Raw genomic sequence first — 22,551 nt, 5'->3', positions numbered from 1 at the left:
CGGAGGAATATGGACAGGCGATATATGGTTGACAGGGAGTTATACAGGGCATATGTCCAGGGTGCATGGTAATGTTTGGATATACTCATAGTGGAAACAATTAAAAACAACAGCTGGGGGGGATACTGGGTTCCTGGCCGGGGTTGCTCTGTCGTGGTCCCTAGGGGAGCAGCATCAGTCCCCCAGGTGCAACGGTAAGAACCAGGAAGGAATGAGGGTCCAACAGTGAGCCCCTGATACTAATGACTATGCTTGTGAGCCTATACACCTGAAATAAGAACAAGGCCTAGAGCAGCACTGTGCCTGGGAGTTTCCTCCTGACAGCCTTCATGTTACTAAAATGTGGCCAGTCTCAAAGCCAAATTCAGCATGTAGATGCAGTGCATTCCCCACAGCGTGGGACATGACACCCAGGGATGAGCCTCCCTGGCACCGAGGGATCACTACCAAATACCAGCTGATGATGCAACTAGAAAATGACCTTGAATTAAAGGTTCAATGCGGACCAGCAGAATGTCCCTGTCTACATATAATAACAGGACTTTAAAATGCTGTTTGACCTAATGTAAGGGGGAAATGGAAAGGAGAAATGAGTTTATATGGCTATGAATCTATAAAAAAGAGTCTGGAGGTTGTCAGAAGGATTGCCCTTATGCACACCTGAGCAGAGTCTCAGAGACAGATAAAGTAGATACAACCCCATGTATTGGTTCTTTTGAGGGCTAAAGAGACCCACGGATTCTATGGTCATGGGAGATGGGGTTCACTGCCATGACAGTTGGCCCTTCTTTGGAGCTGGTGTTTCTGTGTGATGGAACTGGATTCAGATGGGATCTCTTTTCACAAGACTTTCATGCTACTTTATTGGAATTGTAGTTGGTGCTGGGGTTTAAGATATATCTAGGGGATTTGAATCTCTGGACTGACAATATGATAGCCAGGCCCTGAGCCTCAACAGACTTCAACTCCTACACTCTGATTTATTGGATTTACCCCACTCAGCTAACATGGAGTTGAAGAATGTCAACCACCACACCATGGAGCCTAGAGTGCTTACAACTGAAAGCAGGAGGATTGCATCCAGTATCCATGTGGAATCTAAGCCCCCTCTTGACATAGTAGTGCAATGAACACAACCACTCCAATGACCACAGGGAAAATGTGGCATTCGTGTGGGAAAAGTGGCCATGGTGGCTGCTGGGTGCGGGGAATAGGAGGAAGAGATGACATGTGTAGTCATTTTCCGGACTTGGAGTTGTCCTGGGTGGTGCTTAACGGACAATAACGGGACATTGTAGATCCCCCCAGGGCCCTACTGGATGGAACATGGGAGAGTATGGGCTATGATGTGGACCATTGACCATGTGGTGCAGCGATGCCCAGAGATGTACTTACCAAATGCAATGGATGTGTCATGATGTTGGGAAAGAGTATTGCTGTGGGGGGAGTGGGGGGTGGGGGCAGTGGGGTTGAATGGGAATTCATATTTTTTGAATGTAATATTTTTAAAGAAATGAATATAAAAAGACACAATGGATGAGGTTAAAAATATATCTGAGGCAAAGAACAGCCAATTTGAAGTGGTAGAAGAATGAATAAGTGAATCTGAGAAGAGAAAATCTGAACTTTAGAAGACAGAACAGATAGAAAATTGAATGGAAAAAATTGAACAGGAACTCAGGAAATTGAATGATGACATGAAATGCACAAGCATAGATATTATTGGTGGCCCAGAAGGAAAGAAAAAAGGAAAGAAGCAGGAAGAATATTTAAGGAAATAATGACAAAAGACTTTCCAACCCTTATGAAAGATATAAATATCAATATCCAAGAAAGAAAACATACTGTAAACAGAAAAAATTCAAATAGACATGCACTGAGACACATATTATTCAGAATGACAAATACTAGAGATAAAGAGAGAATTCTGAAAGCAGCAAGAGAGAAGCAAAGCATCACATACAAAGGAAGCTCAATAAGACTAAGTGCCTATGTCTCATCAGAAACCATGGAGGTGAGAAGAAGGTACTATGATGTATTTAAGGTACTGAAAGAGAAAACCTGCCAGCCAAGAAATCTTTATCCAGAATTACTGTCCTTCAAAAATGAGGGTGAGTTTAAAATCTTCAAAGATGAATAAAAACTGAGGGAATATCTTACCGAAAGACCAGATTTACAAGAGGTACTAAAGGATGCTACAGCCTGAAAGGAAAAGACAAGGCAGAGAGACTTGGAGAAGATTGTAGAAATGAAGACTATTTGGAAGGATAAATTAAAGGGTAAAAAGACAAACAATAGTCAGATATGACAACAGAAAGTCAAAGGATAAAATGGATGAAGTTAAGTAATGTCTTTATTATAATAACATTGAACATTAATGGATTGAAATCCCCAATCAAAAGACATAGACTCACAGAAATGATAAAAAAGACCCACGCGACTCACCTCACATGTAAAAACACAATCAGGTTGAAAGTGAACGGTTGGAAAAAGATATTCCATAGAAATAGTAATAAAAAAAAAAGATCTGGATTAGTGATAGTAATATTTGACAAAATTTGAATTACAAAACTGGTATAAGAGAATATTTGACAAAATATTAAATGCAAAACTGTTATAAGAGATGAAGAAGATCACTACATATTAATAAAAGGATCATTCACCAAGAAGAAATAACTATAATACATATTTATGCATCTAACCTGGGTGCCCCAAGAGGCATGAAATACACTCTGGCAAAACTGAAGGGAGAAATACATTTTTCTGAAATAATAGTTGGAGACGTCAATACACTATTATCGGCATTGGATAGAAAGTCTGAACAGAGGATAAATAAGGAAACTGAAAGCTAGAATACTGTGATAAATGAACTTGACCTAACAGACATTTACAGAGCATTACGTCTCAAACAGTAGGATATATGTTCTTTGCAAATACTCATGGATCTTTCTCCTTGATAGACCATTTGATGGCTTACAAGACAGGCCTCAATAAACTTAAAAAGATTGAAATTATACAAAACACTTTCTCTGATCATAGTGGAATGATGCTGGAAATCAATAGTGGATAGGAACAGGGAAAATTCGTAAATATATGGAAATTAAACAACAAACTTTTAAATAATCAGTGAGTCAAAGAAGAAATTGCAAGAAAACTCAGTAAATATCTCAAGATGAATAAAAAATGGGAACAGAGCATATCAAAACCTATGGGATAGAGCAAAATAGTGCTGAGAGGGAAATTTACAGGATTTAATGCTTACATTAAAGAAGAAAGAGCTGAAATGAAGTCCTAATTCTACACTTTTAGGAACTAAAAAAAAGAACAAAGTCAAAGGAAATAAACAATAAAGACCAAAGCAGAAATAAATTAAATTAAAAAAACAAACAAAACAAGAGAGAATCAACAAATCCAAACATTGGTTCTTCTATAAGATAAACAAAATTGACAAACCATTAGCTAGAATGACAAAGAAAAAGAGAGAGAAGATGCATTGACACGGCAGTAATAAGAGAGATCATGAAAGGATACTATGAACAACTAAATACCAACAGACAATGGAGATGAAATGGACAAGTTCCTAGATATACAGGAACAAACTACTCAGATCCTAGAAGACACAGAAGACCTCAAAAAACAAATCACAAGAGACTGAAACAGCCATCTAAAACCTCTCCAAACTGAAGTGTTCAGGACAAGATGACTTCACAGGTGAATTTTACCAATCACCCAAAGATGAACTAGTACCAATTCTGCTCAAGCTCTCCCAAAAAATTGAATAGGAAGGAATACTTATCAGACTAATTCTATGAAACCACCATCACCTTAATAACCAAACCAGATAAAGTTAATACAAAAAAAATGAAATTTATAGACCAATTTCTCTAATGTGTTTAGATGCAAAAATCCTCAAAAAAATACTTGCAAACCAAATCCAAAAGCACATTACCATCATTATATACCACCTTCAAGTGGTTTTTATTCCAGGCATGCAAGGGTGGTTCAACACAAGAAAATCAATTAGCATAAAAAACCACATTAATAAATTGAAGAAAAATCACATAATCCTTTTCAATGATGCAGAGAAGGCATTTGACAAAATACAGCATTCTTTCTTGACAAATCTCTCCAAAAGATAGGAATAGAAGGAAGCCTTCTCAATATGATATAGTGCATATATGAAAAACTCACAGCTAGCTTGAGCTCAATGATGAAGGAGCACTTTCTTGCTGAGATTGGGAACAAGACAAGGATGCTCACTATCATGACTGTTATTCAATATTTTGCTAGAAGTTCTACCTAGAACTATTAGGCAAGATGAAGAAATAAAAGGCACCCATATAAGAAGGAAGAAGTAAAATTTTCACTATTTATTGATGATAGGCTCCTATATAAATCCTCAGCATATGCATTCAATTTAATAGCAAGTTCAGCAAAGTAGTGGGATACGAGATTAATATGCAAAAATTAGAAGTCTTTCTATATGCTGCTGCTGAGCAATGTGAGGAAGAAGTCAGAAAAAATCCATTTATAACAAGTAAAAGAATCAAATATTTCAAATAAACTTAACTAAAGACATAAAGGGCCTGTATTCAGAAAACTACAAAGCATTGCTAAAAGAAACCAAAAAGTAAATTAAAGGAAGCGCATTCTTTGTTCATGTGTTGGAAGACTAAATATCGTGAAGATGGCAATTTGACCCACACTGATTTACAGAGATAATGTAATCCCAATCAAAATACCAATAGGCCCCACTTTTTTTTTTTTACAAAAGTGGAAAGGTCAATTAGCTAATTTATTTGGAATAAGGGGCCCTGAGTAGTCAAAAATGTCTTAAAACAGAACAAAGTTGGAGGACTCTTATATGCTCACTTTAATTCACATTATTTGGCTACAATGGAAAAAACAGCATCATACGGGCAGGAAGATAGACATTTTGACCAACGGAACCCAAATAAGAACTTAGAAATAGATCGTTACATCTATGGTCAAGAGATATTTGAGAAGGCTGCCAAGCACACCCAACTGGGCCAAAACAGTCTATTCAGAAAATGGTGCTGGGACAACTGGATATCCATATCCAAAAGAAAGAAAGAGCATCCCTATCTCATACCTTAAGAAGAATTAATGAAAATTTATCAAGGACTTAAATATTGAGGTTGCAACCATAAAAGTCCCAGAAAAAGATCTCATGGTAGGTGGTAGTTTCTTAAACATTACACCCAAAGCACAATCAACAAATGAAAAAATAGAGAAGTAGGACCTCCTCAAAATTAAATACTTTTGTTCTTCAAAAGAGTCAAGAAAGTAAAAAGGTAGCCTATTCAATGGGAGAAAATATTTGGAAACCATATACCTGATAAGGGTTTGATAGCCATGTTATATAGAGAGATCACAAAATTCAACAATAAAAAAGAAATATAACCTAAACAAATAAAAGGCAAAAGACTTGAATAGAAATTTTTCCAAAGAGGGAATAAATACATTAAAAAGTACATGAAAAAAATGTTCAACCTCACTAGCTATTAGGGAAATGCTGACCAAGACTACAATGAAATAACATTTTACACCTTATAGAGTGACCATTTGAAAAAAGTCAGAGAAGTACAAGTGCTGGAAAGGATGTAGAGTATTAGGAACATTCCTTTACTGTTGGTGGGAATGTGTAATGGTGCAGTCTCTGTGGAAGACTGGGGAAACCTCAAGAAGCTAAATGTAGAGCTGCCATATGATCCAGCATTCCATTACTAGGAATATATTCAGAAGAACTGAAAGCATGGATGTGAACTGACACTTGCACAATGATGTTCATAGCAGCATTACTCAAAATTCCTAAAATATGGAATTAGCCCAATTGCCCATCAACTGATGAATGGATAAGAAAATGTGGTGTATCCATACAAGGGAATACTATTCAACAATAAGAAGAAATGAAATCAATATGTATATGACAACATGAATGAACCCTGTGGACATTATATTGAGTGAAATAAGCCAGACACAAAAGGACAAATAATGTATGGTATCACTAGTATGAACTAAATATGATGTGCAAACTCATGGAGGGAAACTTTAGACTATAGGTTACCAGGAAATAGAATGTTGGTTAAGAATGGGAGCTGATGCTTATGTGTGTAGAATTTTTCATAAGGTTTATTGTAAAAGTGAGGAAATGAATAGAGTTGATCAGAACACATTATAGCTAGTATAACAAACACTGCTGATTTATAAATGTGATTGTGCCTGTAAGAGGTCTTCTTTGGACATAAATGTCAAAAGAAAGTAATTTAGGTGATAATCCAAGGAATGTATAAATGATTTGGTGGTGGATGAAGATTAGTTTTAATAATATAAATATAAGAATGCTCTTTTACAAAGTGTTAAAAATATGGTGAAACACAGGAAAATTACAGCTAATATAACTTATGAACGATAGCTAAGTGTAATGTGCTATTTTACAGCAATGGTAAGAAGATATTATTTCAATTCTAAGGGACAACTATAGGGGTTATAAGGGGGTCTTGTGAGCCTTCCTTTTGGAGTTATGAAAATGTTCAGAAATTGGCTGAGGTAATGACAGCACAACTCTGTGAGGAAAATGAGATCCTCTGAGGGTACACTTTGAATGGGTTGTACAAAGCATGGGACTGTGTAACACAATGAATACTGTGGTGGAAGATGGACTGTAGTTAACAGAACAAATATAACAATGTTTCCTCATGAACTATAACAAATAGATAATGCTAATACAGGGTGTTAATAAACAGGTGGGTTGGGGGGAAATATACCAAATGTAAGATATGGGCTATAAGAATTATTTTGGCAATACTCTTTCATAGTTCATTGTGAAATGAATGTTTCACAACAATGCAAGCTACTGGGGGTGGGCTGATTTATGGGAGCCCTTTATGATGATACACTTGTTTTTATTGTAAGTTCACAACTGTTCCTATACACTTACTGTTTACGTATGCTCATTATGAATGTTATACTTCAATAAATTTTACATAAAAAAAGAAAATATCTGTGCAACAAATTATATAGATAAATGCAGGTATTAAGGACTTTTAAAAAAAGCACAGTAGAGAAAAACCCTTCTATTAATTCATAAATCAATAGCTGTGATAGAAATACCAAAAAGAGATTCTTTCCAATTGTCTGGGGGAACATTTAACATCGATTGATAGAATTTACAAGGCCAAATAATAACTAAACTAAAAAAATTATGGTAATGCTTTCTATAATTATAAAGATTAGCACCAGAACAAATTGATCAGAAAGCAATATGCCTTTGCGATAGATTAGCTATTAGTTAAAGATTCTTAATATTATGCAAGTGAATAGTCACAGAAAGATGGAGAAAGATAATTAAAGGAGAAAAAAGAGAATGCTTATTTGTAACTCAAGTCATTACTGATTTTTGAAAAAGATACTTAAAAGGATAAATGAGAAGTGTGTGGTGATATGGTATTGGACTTTCACTGAACTGATTTTTTTAAAAGCATTCTTTTTTCCCAAAGGCAGCATTCCTTAAAAAGAAATAGTCCTCCTTTGCATGATAAACCACCCCAAAGAAGCACTAGCTTAAAACAACAACCTCTTTGGAATTTATGCTTCTCAGTTCCATTTGCTGCAACTTGAACTGAATCTCTCTTGAAGGAGTTTTTATGGAAAAATTACATCATCTTTACATCGTAGACTTAGATGTAATTGCTAGCAGAAGTGCAAGGCCACTAGACTCATGCTGGGCAAAGGACCAGATACATAATTTCCAGGGCCCAGTGAAAAATTAAAATGCATGGCACCTTGATAAAAAAGAAGTTATGAACTTCAGGATAGAGACAGCAGAGTATTAAGCTACACTCAAGTGTCCTTAGAGGACAGAACCTGGCATGAGCACACAGATTGGATGCTCATCCCCAGTCAGGAGAAAAAATACTCCCTGACGTTGGGAGTGCATTTGAAGCATGCATAGCTGCACCAATCATGGGGTAGACCCCAGCTTCATGTGACTACTGAGCACTTGGCATGAAGCTGGTGTAACTAGGAATTTAGGTTTTAATTTAATTTTAATCTTAAATTTAGAAACTGAAGCAATATGTTTGTTCTTTTTAACCCCATTTTATTGCTTTGACAGGACTATATAACTGCAGGGTGCCTAAGAGTTACCTCCTGAGAGCCTCCATGTTGCTCAAAATGTGGCTACTCTCTAAGCCAAATTCAGCATGTAAATGCATTACCTTTCCCCTAGGGTGGGACATGACTCCAGGGGATGAGCCTCCCTGGTCCTGAGGGATTACTACCAAGCATCAGCTGATGACGTAACTAGAAAAGGACCTTGAATAAAAGGGTCAACTCAGAACAGCAGAATATCTCAGCCTTCATTAAGATCAGGTGTTAAAAACTGCTTTTTGACTTTGGATAAAAGGGGGAAATGGAAAGGGCAAATGAGTTTATATGACTGTGAATCTCCAAAAAAGAGTCAGGAAGTCATCAGAGGGGTAATGCTTATGCATGCCTCAGCAGGGTACCAGAGACAGCCAAAGTAGATAGAAACCCAGGTACTGGTTGAGGCCTACAGAGACCTACAGGTTCTGTGGTCATGGCAGATGGCTCTGGAGTTCGGTGCCATGTCAGTTGGTCCTACTTTGGAGTTTGTGTTCCTGAGTGTGATGGAGTTGGACTCAGATATGAACTTTCTACACATGCGTCTTCTGTGACTTTTACCAGACCTGTGGTTGGCGTTTGGGTTGGTGTATACTCAGGACACCTGAATCTCTGGACTGTCCATGTGACAGCCAGGCCCTGAACTTCAGCAGACTTGCAACTCCTACCCTCTGGTTTATTGGGCTTACCCTGGCCAGCTAACAGGGAGGTGAAGAAGGTCAACCACCACAGCAGGGAACCAAGAGTGCCTACAACTGCAAGCAGGAGAATTGCATCCATCATCCATGTGGAATCTAAGCCCACTCTTGATGTAGAGGGGGACTGAACATAACCATCCCAGGGTCCACAGGATGGAGAAATAGAGTATGGATTAGAGTGGACTTAATGGTGTTCTGCTGGGGAACTATTGTGATTAGTAAGGGAAGAAATTGTAGTATTGATGTGGAGAAAGTGGCCACAGTAGCTGCTGATGGTAGGGAGAGACAAGAAGAGATATGATGTGGGGGCATTTTCAGGATTTGGAGTTGTCCTGGGTGGTGCTGTAGGGGCAGATGCTGGACATTGTGTGTCCTGTCATGGCCCACTGGGTGGACTGGGGGAGAGTGTAGACTACAATGGAGACTACTTTCCATGTGGAGCAGCAGTGCTCCAAAATGATTCACCAGGTGCAGTGAATGTGCCACAATGATGGAAGAGGTTGTTGATGTGGGAGGAGTGGATGGGGGGGTGGGGGTATATGGGGAACTCATATTTTTTTAATATAGCATTTAAAAAGAAAACAAAGAAGAAAAAAACGTTAATGCTTGAATTAAAATGTAAGTCTAAATACATAAGAAAGTTCAATGACATGAAATTGAGAAGCTAAAATTTCTCAATACATGTTCAATATTAATCAGAGATGGAGAGGACACTATTTTGCATACATGGGATTAAACAAAATATTAATATTAATCTCACTTTTTAAAAACTCTTTCTTAAATTAAAAAAATTTAAAACATACTCCTTCCTTTCTCTCCTGTCAATATACCCCTCTCCCCCTTCCCCAGTAACCTGTAATTTGCTTGCTATCTCTGTGAATTTGTTACTTTTAGACATGATGTGGCAGTGATACCACACAATTTTTGTGCTCATGAGCCTTACTTATTTCACTGAACATAATGTTTTCAAGGTTCTTCTGTAGGAAAGAATATTTCATAACTTCATTTTTCTATGGCTTTCCATCAACAAATATATCAATTAAGAATTTTTTTTCTACTAGTCCGTGTAATACTGCTAAATGTTTCAAGCGGAGCATACTGTAATAACTGGGGCGGGAGCGGAAGGCTGGCGGCTGGCAGCGCAGCTGGGGCGCAGCAGGCTCTTGAGGCTGCCACCAGCAGCAGCCAGCATCGACAGCCATACCACCCTGAACGCGCCCCATCTCCTTTGATCTTGGAAGCTAAGCAGGGTCGGGCCTGCTTAGTGCTTGCATGGGAGACCGCCTGGGAATACCCGGTGCTCTGGCTTTTGCCACGCGCCGTCCCCTCCCTCTCGCTCGCCCTCCTTTTGCTAGCCCCGAGCCCGGCTTCCCGCCGCCCTCAGCGCCAGGTATGTAGGCCCCCGGCCCCCGGCCCCCGGCCCCCGGCCCCCGGCCCCAACCCCAACCCGCGCGCGCCCTTCCCTGGCGGCACAGCCACGCAGGCAGCCACGCAGGCAGCCACGCAGGCGGCGGCCACCCAGCCCTTCCTTGGAGCTCGCAGTCCCGCACCAACCCACACGTGGCTGGGGACCGCGGGGGCCCGCGCCCACTGCGCCTGGGCCCAAGAACCCAGGACCGCTAGACCTGTCGGCGTCCGGCGGGCCCTGCCTCTGGCCCGTGCCCTGGAACCGTGCACACCGGGCCTGCCCCTTCTCGCCTTTCCCTGCCTTGCCTGGCACCACGCCCATGGGCCCCATGCCACAGACTTCCCGTGGCCCCCTGAGCCCAGGAGACAGGCCCCACCTAACCAACCACCCACATCCCCTGGCCCCTCGGGCAGCGGGAAAGCGGGCGGTGCTCTCCCTCAGCCAGTGCGGTCGGCGCTCTCCCTCAGCCAGTGCGGTCGTTACCCCTGTGCCGACCAACGGGACACGGTCCGGAGCCCGCGAAGCAGACACACAGGCGCACGCACGCACGCACACCGGCACGTGTGCCCGCGGCCCATCGCTCCTCCCGCAAGGGGCTGGCGGCATTCAGAGCCCAAGGTGCCTGGACACACCGCCGGCGGCGGCGGAGGCAGACCGGGGGCCACCTGGCTGATCCCGGGACCCACCTGGCTGAGCCCGGGTCCCGGGCCGGTGCCTTCCCCACCTGGTCCAGCCCAAGCACCAGCACCCGCCTCCCGGGCCCGCTCGGGCCAGAGCTCCCTGCCCTGCCCGGAGGACACCCGCCGGTCCGCTGCCCGCGAGGCCTCTGGCCCGTGCCCCTCTGGCCCCAGCAGCAGCCCGGGGCCTGGCCCGTGGGCCGGGATCTGTGCTCGGGGCACGAGGGCACACGAGGGCACGGCGAGCAGAGGCGCTGGTCCTGGCAGCCCGGCTCCGCGTCCAGTTGGGCTCGCGGCTGGGAGACCGAGGCCCAGCGGTCCAGAGTGTCACTGGCGGCGGGCAGGTGTGCGGAGGCCGGGTCTCGCTAGCGGGAGACCTGAAGGAAGCGGCCTCCCGAGGGGATCTCCCCCACGGGGCGCGCGGCGCGGGTTGCAAGGGTCCCTCCCGCCGGCGGCAAGCGCCCAGGCGCCTTCTGGAAGGTCTGGCCGAGCGGGCGGCCGTGTCGCCCTCGCCTCCCGCCTCCCGCCAGGCGCATCTGCAGGAGCTGGGCGAGCTCCGCCGTCAGCAGGCGCTGGCGACAGCGAGGCCTAGGCCGGCTGCGGCCGGGACGCCTGGAGGGGCTCGGGGTGGCAAGGCAGGGGGCCGGGGCCCCAGCTCTGCGGCCCAGGGCCTCTGCGAGGGGAGGCCCGTGCCCACGGCAGCCCGCAGGGCCCAGGCGCAGGTGCGCGGGCACCGAGGCCACGCCCACCGCCGCGGCCCGGGGGCGCTTCCGCTGCGTGTGCCTCGGGGCCTCCCGCTGCGGCTGGGCAGCCCCCGGTGCCAGGTGCAAGGGCCTCTGCTCTGGCCCCAGCTGCGCAGGCCTGCGGACAGCCTGGCCCCGATCCGGCCACCTGCCGCTTTCCGCCTGGCCCCGCGGTCGGCGTTTGCAGCCAGCGCGGCCGCCCGCATCCGACGCCGGCTCGTGGCCGACGCTCCAAAGGAGAGCGGCCGCTCCCGCGCAGGGCGCGGCGGTGTGGCGTCAAGGCAGGGCGGCGTGCGGGGCGACCCCCGCCCTCCGGGTGGGCGTGGCTCCTGGGGGCGGCCCCGGCGGCCGAGGGCAGAGCCCTGCGCGCGGCCGGGAGCGCGAGTTCTGGATGCGAGGACCCGCTGCGATGGCCGAGGGCCCAGGGCCCGAGCTCCGGGGCTAAGGCGTGCGGGGTGGGGGCGTGTGTGCGCGTGTGTGGGGGGCCGGGGGCGTGCGGGCGCGTGGGCGGCAGGCCGGGACTGGGGCTGGCCCCGCCTCCTGGGCCGGGGCGGTACCGGCTCAGGGGCGCCGGCTGGGCGTGGTGGCAGGTGCTTGGCCCGGGCGCGGGGTGGTGAGGCAGGGCCGGCCGGCAGGGGGCGCCGGCGCTCGCGCCTGAGGCGGTCGCTGCGGGAGAGTCGTGGGCCGGTTGGCCTGGCACCAGGGGTGCGCGTGGCGGTCGGGGGTCCGCAGGGCGCCGTCCACGGACTGAGCCGTCGGTGGCGCGGGGGCCGCGCCGTGGGCCCGAGGGCGGAGCAGGTGCCGGTGACGTGTGGGCAGGCGAGCGGCCGGGGTCCCGGGAGCCAGTGGCGTGCGGGGGAGGTGGGGCTCGAGGCCAGAGTGGCGGGCGGTGGCGGCGGGCTGAAAGGCTGGCCCAGGCCTTTTTTGCATGTGCGTACCACATTTTGTTTATCCATTCATTTGTTGATGGATTCGGGTTGATTCCAGCCTTTGGCTATTGTGACTAATGCTGCTGTAAACCACTGGTGCACAAATTTGCAACCCTGTTTTCACTCTATTTGTGTTTATAACTAAAAGTACCTAGAAGTGGGATTGTCAGGTCAAATGGTGATTGTGTGTATATTTACCTTTTTGAGAAACTACCATATTGCTTTCTACAGTGGTTGCACATTTTACATTCCCACCAACAAGGAACCAGGATTCCAATTTCTCTGCATCCTCTCCAACACTTATTTTCAGCTTTTAAAATAATAAATGGTGTCAAGTGGCACTTCACTTTGATTTTAATTTGCATTTTCCTAAAGGCTAATGATTTTGAGCATTTTTTCTTGTGTTTATTGGACATTTATATATCCTCTTTGGATAAATAACTATTCAAGTCTTTTGCCCATTTTAAATTGCAGTTTGTCTTTTTGTTATTGCATGGCAACCATTCTATATATTTTTGTGATATTAAGCCTTTATCCAATATATGGTTTCCAATTATTTTCTCCCATTCTGTAGGTTGTCTTTTCACTTTCTTGATAACTTCCTTTGATGTGCAAAAGCTTTTAACTTTGATGAAATCACATTATCTATTTTTCCTTCTGTTTCATGTGCATTATGGTATCGTATCTAAGAATCCATTGCCAAATGCCATTTCATAAAGATTTGCATCTAATTTATCTTCTATGAGTTTTATAGTTTTAGTCCTCATATTTAGGTCTTTGATCCAGTTTGAATTGATTTTTTTAAATGGTGTGAGGTAGGGGTCTAATTACAGGCATCTGCATGTGGATATCCAAATTTCCCCATACTGTATGTTGAAGATAATATTCTTTCCCCACTACATGTATCTAGCATCCTTGTCAAAAATCAAATTATGATAGATATATGTGTCTACTTTCAGACTTAAATTCTGTTCACTGATTTAATTTGTCTATCTTTGTACCATTACCATACTTTTTTGATTACTGTCATTTTGTCATACTATTTGACTGTTTTGACTATTCCAGGTCTCTTGCAGTTCCATATAAATTGAGGATCACTTTTTCTATTTCTACATAAAATGCTGTTGGAATTTTAGTAGGTATTTCATTGGGTAACAATTGACACATTATCAATGTGTTAATTCCTCCAATCCATGGGATGTCTTGCCATTTAATTAGGTCCTTGTTAATTTGGGAGTATTTATAGTTTTCAGTATACAAATTGTTAGTGTCCTTGGTTAAACTTATTCCTAGATATAATATTCTTTTAGATTAGGGGTTTGTAAACTTTTTGTTCCATGGACCCCTTTGCCAGTCAGGTGAAAACTATAGATCCCTTACTAAACCTATACTATACTGTGTATTATTGAATAAAAATATCACACCCACACTAACATGTCCCCACAAGAATTATGTTTTTTTTTTTTTTGAATTTCAATTCAAGCTCATGGACCTCTGGTTAAGAACTCCAGGTTTAGGTATTATTATAAAGGGAATTAATTTCTTATTTTCCTTTTCAGATTATTCATTGCTAGTGTTTAGGGACATAATTTTTGCATGTTGCTGAATTCATTTATTAGTTCTAGTAGTTGTCTTGTGGATTCCTTTGGAATATCAGATCATGTCATATGCAAATAGAGATAGTTTTGTTTCTACCTTCCAATTTTATTTTTTAGCTTCTTTTTCTTGCCTAATTGCTCAGGCCAGAACTTCTAACAGACTATGGAAGAACAGTGGTGAATTAAGACAAGTGGGCATACTTGTCTTGTTCCTTATCTTAGAGGGAAAGTTTTCAGTCTTTTACTATCGAGTATGATGTTCGTTGTAGTTTTTTCACAAATGGCCTTTATCATGTTGAAAAATTTCCTTCTCCTTTATTTGGTTGAATGATTTTTCAGCAACTATTGCCACAATTGTGTGGATTTTTTTCCTTCATTCTATTTATGTAATGTGTTAAAATGATTGGTTACTATATGTTGAACAAGACTTGCATTGCATTCTTGGCATGACTCCCACTTAATATGCTTTTGGATTTGTTTTGCTAGTATTTTTAAGGATATTTCATCTCTATTCATAAGGAAAAGTAGTCTATAATTTTTTTTTCTGGTGATGGATTTTGATCCTGTACTTGTTTACTTTGCTCTTGTTTTTCTATTTCCTCAAGATGTAAATTAAGATTGTTAATCTGAGATCTTTGTCTTTTTTAAAACACACATTAATAGCCACACATTCACCCTGAGTATTGCTTTTATTGCATCCCAAAGTTTTGGTATTTTGAGTTTTTGTTTTTTTATTTTCTAAATCTTGAAATTTTTTAAACCCATGATTATTTTAAGAGTGTGCGGTTTAATTTCCACATATTTGAAATTTTTGCAGTTTTCCTTCTATTATTGATTTCTAATTTTATTGCATTGTGGTCAGAGAGGTTTCTTTTTTATAGTTTCAATATTTAAAATTTGTTTGGACTTCTCTTGAGCCCTAGAACAGGGTCTATCCTGGAGAATGACCTGTGTGCCCTTGAAAAGAATGAGTATTCCATTATTATTGGGTGAAGTGTACTGTATGTAGGGTAGATATAGTTGGTTTATAGTGTTGTTAGGTCCTCTACTTCCTTATTGATCTTCCATTTAGGTGTTCTACACAGTGTTGAAAGTAGTGCATTGAAATCTTCATATATTATTGTACCACTGTCTATTTCTTTCTTCAATTCTGTCAGTGTTGGCTTCATGTATTTTGGCACTCTACTGTTAGGTGTATATTTATTATAATTATTAAAACTTCTTATTGAAGTGAACCTTTTATAGTCATATAATATCTCTTTTAACAATTTTTAACTTTGTCTTGGTATTAATATAGCCACCCCTTCTCTTTTTGATGACTATTTGCATGAAATATTTCTTCCATCCTTTCACTTTCAAACTTATTTGTACCTATGGTTCTAAGATGGATCTCTTGTAAACAGCATACAGTTGGGTCATGTTTATTTATCCATTCTGCCAGTCTCTGCCTTTTGATTGGAGAATTTAATCCGTTCACTCTTAAGGAAATTACTAATAAGGCAAGATTTACTTCTGTTACCACAGTAATTGTTTTATTATGTCATACATTTTGTGCCCACTTTTCCCCATTACTGCCTTCCTTTTCAGGATGACCTTCTATAAAGCCATTCCAAGTCACTTATCTTTTCTTTTGTTTAGACATTTTTAGACATTTTCTTTATGGTTATTCTGGGGATTATGTTTAGCATACTAAATCTATTAAAATTTATTTGTGTTGATTCCAATTTCACCTCAATAGCCTGCACACACGTAGTACCTTCATCCCTCCATCCCTCCATTTTATGTTGCTCTTGCCACAAATTACACCTTTATGCATTATGAGCTCAGTAATAAACATTATTCTTTATTTATGCATGTGAATGCTAAACCTTATTAGAAATAAAACACAGCTTTACAAATGAAAAATGATATAATATTGGTTTTATATTTATTCATGTTGCTACTTATACTAGAGATATTTACTTCTTAAGCCAGCATTGAGATACTTTCTAGTGTTACTTCGGTTCAACATGAAGGGCTCCATTTAGGCAGCCTGGTGGTGATGAATTCCCTCAATTTCTGTTTGTCTGGAAATATCTTAATTTCACTCTTATTTCTGAAGCACAACTTTGCTTGGTATATTATTCTTGGGTTACTGTTTTTGTCTTTTTCTTTCTTTCTTGCAGCACTTAAATATGTCCCTTAACTGCCTTCTCACCTCCATGGTTTCTCTTGAGAAATTAGATGTTAAACTTATTAGAGTTCCCTTATAGGTGACACATGGCTTCTCTCATTGTTTTTAAGATTCTGTCTTTGTCCTTGGCATCTGTCGGTTGATCATAATGTATCTCTGTGTAGATCTATTGGAGTTAATCCTGCACGGCATTGGTTGAGCATCTGGGATTTGTATAGTTATATCTTTCATCAGATTTGGGAAGTTTTTGCCATTATTTCTTCAAATAATTTCTCTGGACCTTTATCTCTGGCTTCTCCTTCTGGGATTCCTTATGATATGCGTATTGTGCTTGACTGTGTGCCACAGATTCCACAGGCTCTCTTCATTTTTTTCTTCATTCTTTTTTCTTTCTGCTGTTTAGCCTGAACAGATTTGATTGTTTTGCCTTTGAGTTCACTGATCATTTCTTCTGCTTCCTCTATTCTGCTCATGAATCCTATATTGAATTTTTCACTTCTGTTATTATAAATTTTTATTACAGAATTTCCATTTGGTTCTTCTTTATAATTTCTGTCTCATTATTGGAATTCTCATTTTGTTCATATATTGTTTTCTTGAGTTCCTTTAGTTCTTTGTTCATGTTTCCATTTAGCTCATTGATCCTATTTATTAGAGTTCTAAGATCTTTAATTTAATTCTGGATACTGCTCTTCCTTTGGCATATTTTCCATTAAAATCCTTTTTCTTTCCTGTGACTGGCCATACTTTCCTGCCTCGTTGTATGCTTTGTCATTTTTTTTGTTGTTGTGGAGTTCTGGACATTCTGAGTTTTCCATTGTAGTCACTTTGGAAAACTAGTTCTCCCATTTATCAGTCCACCAGACTAAGAAAAAGAAGAAAGAAAAAAAGAAAGAAAGAGAGGGGGAGGGGGAGAGAGAGGGGGAGGCAGAGAAAGGAAGGAGGGAAGGAAGATAAAAAGAAAAGAAGAAGGGAGGGAGGAAGGAAGGAGGGAAGGGAGGAAGATAAAAAGAAAAGAAGGGAGGGAGGAAGGAAGGAGGGAAGGGAGGAAGATAAAAAGAAAAGAAGGGAGGGAGGAAGGAAGGAGGAAGGGAGGAAGATAAAAAGAGAGAGAAAGAAAGAGAGAAAGCGCCAAAAGTGGAAAGAAGAAGGAAAGAGTTAAAAAATACTAACAAGCAACAAAACATTCACAAAAAATAACATGAAAAAAAAAAATGAAGCGCAATGCCGCCTCAAGTTTCTTGTTATGTGCTTGTGGGAGGCCAGAAGCTGCTGCTTTCAAGGCCCAATCCTAGGCCAGCATCTCTCATTTTCTTTTTTTTTTTTTTTAAAGATTTATTTATTTATTTAATTTCCCCCCCTCCCCTGGTTGTCTGTTCTTGGTGTCTATTTGCTGCATCTTGTTTCTTTGTCTGCTTTTGTTTCTTTGTCCGCTTCTGTTGTCGTCAGCGGCACAGGAAGTGTGGGTGGCGCCATTCCTGGGCAGGCTGCACTTTCTTTTCACGCTGGGCGGCTTTCCTCACAGGCGCACTCCTTGCGCGTGGGGGCTCCCCCACGCGGGGGACACCCTTGCGTGGCACGGCACTCCTTGCGCGCATCAGCACTGCGCATGGCCAGCTCCACACGGGTCAAGGAGGCCCGGGGTTTGAACCGCGGACCTCCCATGTGGTAGACGGGCGCCCTAACCACTGGGCCAAAGTCCGTTTCCCTCTCTCGTTTTCCTTCAGGGCTCCTCCAGATCCAGAAATATAAACAGAGAAGAAAAAATTCAACCAACTGAAAATCAAAGTAAAAGAAAAAGAGGGGCTTTGGCTCCGTATGTCACTGTAGATGCTGGTGAAAGGCCAGGAGACACAGCTTCTGAGAGGAACTGAGACCAGCACCTGCCCCAGGCCCTCAGGGATCTGTGAGACTAGAAGGCATGAGAAGGAGTCAGAAGGAACCCAGCCAACCAAGAAGTGCACTGGGGCCTTACGTCTGGTGAATGCTGGGGTGAGGCCAGAAGACCTTGCTGTCGAGAGGGCTGAAACTAGACCAGAGTCTCTGCAGTGTCCTCAGGGATCTGCCAAACCAGGAAGTGTCCACAAAGAGAAAGGGAAACAGCTAAGAAGGTAACTAGCTCTTTACATCCAGGCAGATGCCTGTGAGAGAGTGGATGCCCTGCTGCCCAGAAGGTGGAAACTGAGGCCAGCTTTCACCCTGGCCCGCCAGCAATTCCCCAGAATGTTTTCAACCTCAATCCCAACTTTTGGAGGAAGAGGTTTCCTTGGCCAACACTGGCCCCAGATGGACATTCCCAGAACCCAGGCTGCATTGCTCAGCCACAGTCTAGTCCTTTCTGCAGTTGCTAAGTCAGAAGGCCTGGCCCACGGCTCAGGCATTCATTTACAAAGGCTGAACACAGCAGCCTCTCAATTCCTCTGGCACTCGCAAAGTTGTTCTAAAGGGCCATTCTGGTTCCAGGGTGACCACCTTGTTAAGTCCAGTATCTTCTACCAGCTCTTTCACTTTTCTAGAGGAGGGAGTGATTTGTAAAACTTCCTACTCTGTCATTTTGTGCTTGTGCTCCACTGCTTTTTTTGTGTTTAAAATATTACTACTAGAAAATTTTAAATTACTCATATGTCATGCATTATATTTCTAATGCTGACCTAAAAATTTAAAGACCTAAGGAAAATTGTCTTTTGGAGCTGAAAATCTTAAACTATATAATATATATTTTGGTCTTCCATGTTTCTAAGCAATCGTATAAATCAGAGGGCAGCAGGTCCAAATTCTAAATACACTAAATCTCACTGGACATGAAATCCAGAGTTTACTTTGCAACATAGCTGATCCACTAGAATGTCTGCGTATATCCCAATGCTTGACTTATATGTATATTAATCAGAAAAAAAAATCACTGGCTTTATATTTTGTTAACTCAGATTGCAGGTGTCAGAAAAGCTGGAATCCAAGGGTAAAACTTTGAGATATGTACATTCTTGGTATTCTGATGAAATGATTAAGTGTGTATAGAGAAAAATGAAGAGGGGTGAATTTCACAGAGTGTGGGCATGAAGAGAAATTATGAGAGCATAGGGAAAGAAGAAGAGAAGTGGAAAAATGTGGAACAGTTGATTTCCTGAAGCTGGACAGTTTCCAGAAAAAGCTTCACCTAAATTAGTAAAGTGAATTCCACACAAGACTTGGATTTCCTTTGCCTGCTTTTTCAGGCTGGCACAGTATAATAACTTAGTCCATTGAGAGAGCAAGTGCCTAATGAGAGTAATGGCTTCTCTATTATTCACTGGATGTGACCTAATTACTAGGGAGCCAGATGGTACTTGATATGTATGATACCTAAGGCACTTTTAGGACTGGAGCCTGGTGTGAACTGAAATGCAGGGCTGGGTCAGACTACAGGGCACATCTCAATCAATGTCGATCTTTAAAAGAAATATCTGCATTCACCATTTGCAAACGACAGGTGGTGGCGGGGAACCAGTTCTCCCTGATAGCAGCCCTGGATTTAACATCAGAAGTTATGTTATTCCCACTGAAAGTGCAAACTGATACATATTTTTAAAAACCCTTTTGATCCTTGCCAGTTCAAATCCTCAGAGAGAATTTTTGTCGTGTAATTATAATTATCTGTCCAAGCAGTTGCAAATTAGTACTAGCTATATGAATCTTGACCTGTCAAATGAGGACAGATTTGTAAATAGTTTCGTAAAGTGTCCATAGCCTTTATTGTTATTGTGTTATTGTGTTCATTATCCTCATCATCACCATTGGTATTATCATTTTCTAAGCTTTTAATGGCCAAACAATGGCACCGATATCAACAGTTGATAACCACAAAAATGTGAATGTTAGGTATTTGGCTTCCTTCTCCCTCCACCAACATACTAACCTAAACCTTCTAAATTACACTTTGTTTGACACATTAAAACATTTGATTTTACATTAAAGCATTAAGTGAATAAAATAACCTGCATATTTCAGTCTTATAGAATTACATTTATCCCCTTTTTATATAATGCCCAACTCCTTAGCACTGGCTTAGTTTGTAAAATTTCTCCTATACCGTAATTCCTATTTTTTTGCTTAAAAAAATGTTTTTTGCATGTTCCTGAAAAAAACTGAGTAAGAAACATAAACCAGTTAATTTTGTCTGGTATCACTTCATAAATAAATCAATGTAGATGAATTTTTAAATTCCTGGATATAAACCTGTGCCATTTCCGATTATCTCAAATTTTAATTATGAGTAAACCTTCTGACACAAAATAAAGTGCAATTGGATATTATGAATCCTCATGCCATCTCCTTTGAGATAAAAGACATGGGTCCAGACTGCTGCCACCCCTGCCCCACACACCATATTCAGGTGGTCCTTCAAAAGGGAATAACCTAAGTATTGGGGATTCTGTTATTTTGAATTTGTACATACCTAAAAGAACTCATTAAAAAAACACACCCAGATTTCAGTATTACCTTTTATTAACTTAGGTAAGGATAAATTTATTGCTTTTGTTTAATCCTTCAAATTAGTTAATGTTCTGTTTTAAACTTCCTTATTTCTAGTAAAAATTATCACATGCCAACCTTTGAAATGCACAAAGAATTTTGATGTAGAGAATTTGAATGCAAGAATATATAGCAAGAATAGTGCTGAGTCAGTGTAATTTAAATTCATTAGAATACATGCCAGGAGATGCACTGCTTTGAGATTAAGTATGAATAGAAAAATCTGAAGATTACAGTAGTATTTAATATTAGAAGTTAGGAAAGGGCGACATATCATTGCATCGTCATATATTTATCACAACATGTCATCTCACCATGGATCTGAAGCAAGCTTTCAGAAAGGGAACAAGGCTTATTGAATAGGGAGAACATTGCAAAAACACTGAACTCACAAGAAAATTCCACAATTAGCACTTGATTTTCAATGTATAAATAGATTCTGATAAACCTTTTAGTTTCAGTGTAGATTCACATATCATCTAATATTTTATGTGGCTTTCCTTCTTTATGACTCTCACAGTAAGGTAAACTTAATTTTAAACTCCAAACATACTTAGGGCAAGTATCTATTATCTGCAAATAAAATATAAAAACTGTATATAAAACAAAATATAAGCCAATTGTGCATGATTCCCTGTTTGGGACTATTTCATTACAATAATGCTGAAACATTTATGAAAGCATAAACTGTGACTCCTTTTCAGCACTTTAATCTCAGTATTAGCCACCAAACAAAGTAGCTAGCCAATAAGTATATGTTTACCAACTAGAAGTCATGATATAACAATACCTATAAAACTAAAGAAAGTTTACATGCTATCTGTTTAATTAAGGGAGAATGGGGGGTGGATGCAAATTAGTTTTGTTTAGCCAAGCTATTCCTTTCTTTGTAATTTTAATTTGGAAAAGCTTATACTTTATTTGCATGAACATAAAAAGAGAAGTTCCTGACTTTTGTATATTTCCTGGCAAAAACTCTAAAATATTACCAATTTTGGGGTATTCATTATCTTCAATAACTCAGTGACTTGTACGGGATTTTGTCTCACAAGGAGAAGAGGTAACCCAAGACTAATGCTCCTCAGAAATTATTTAATACAAATTGCTTATGAACCTGAGGAATAATAAAATAACTGGAATACTTCAGTCCAATGCAGAAATATATCACTCTTGGATACACACATCCACATACATATTTGTGTATATACACTCACATATGTATATATAAATATATATGTATACAAACTTGCTTATTATTAAACATACTTATTATCCATAAACAGAAGGGAAATCTTAGAATGCTACAATGCTACAATTTTAAAAATTACTCAGGATTTTCTTCAATAAGTGTTCATCAATTGTAACAAATGTACCACACTAATCAACACTTAATCAAAGATGTTGTTAATGGGGAAGAGTGGGGGGTAGGGATGGAGCTTATGGAAATCCCCTATATTTCTGATATAACATTTATGTAATCTAAAGCTTGTATGAAAGTATTAATAAAACTCTGAATTAGGTTTTCCATTGTTTATCTTTGCATCTAAAGTGTTCTGATTTATAGGATATGTACAGTACCTCACTATTTCTTTCCATTGCTTTCCACTAACATCAAATAGGTCAGGTAATTTAAAAAAATAAGCCCAT

The 22,551-nt window shown here is 41.1% G+C and overlaps 1 pseudogene; it reads left to right on the top strand.

The window, feature by feature from the left end:
- Nucleotides 1–10,054: 10,054 nt before the first annotated feature.
- LOC111762061 (5S ribosomal RNA) lies at nt 10,055–10,173 on the top strand (annotated as a pseudogene).
- Nucleotides 10,174–22,551: the final 12,378 nt, after the last annotated feature.

Source organism: Dasypus novemcinctus, chromosome 23, assembly GCF_030445035.2.
Source record: "Dasypus novemcinctus isolate mDasNov1 chromosome 23, mDasNov1.1.hap2, whole genome shotgun sequence".
Taxonomy (NCBI): domain Eukaryota; kingdom Metazoa; phylum Chordata; class Mammalia; order Cingulata; family Dasypodidae; genus Dasypus; species Dasypus novemcinctus.
The sequence above is the reverse complement of the archived record's forward strand: the minus strand, read 5'-3'. Positions and strand labels throughout refer to the sequence as shown.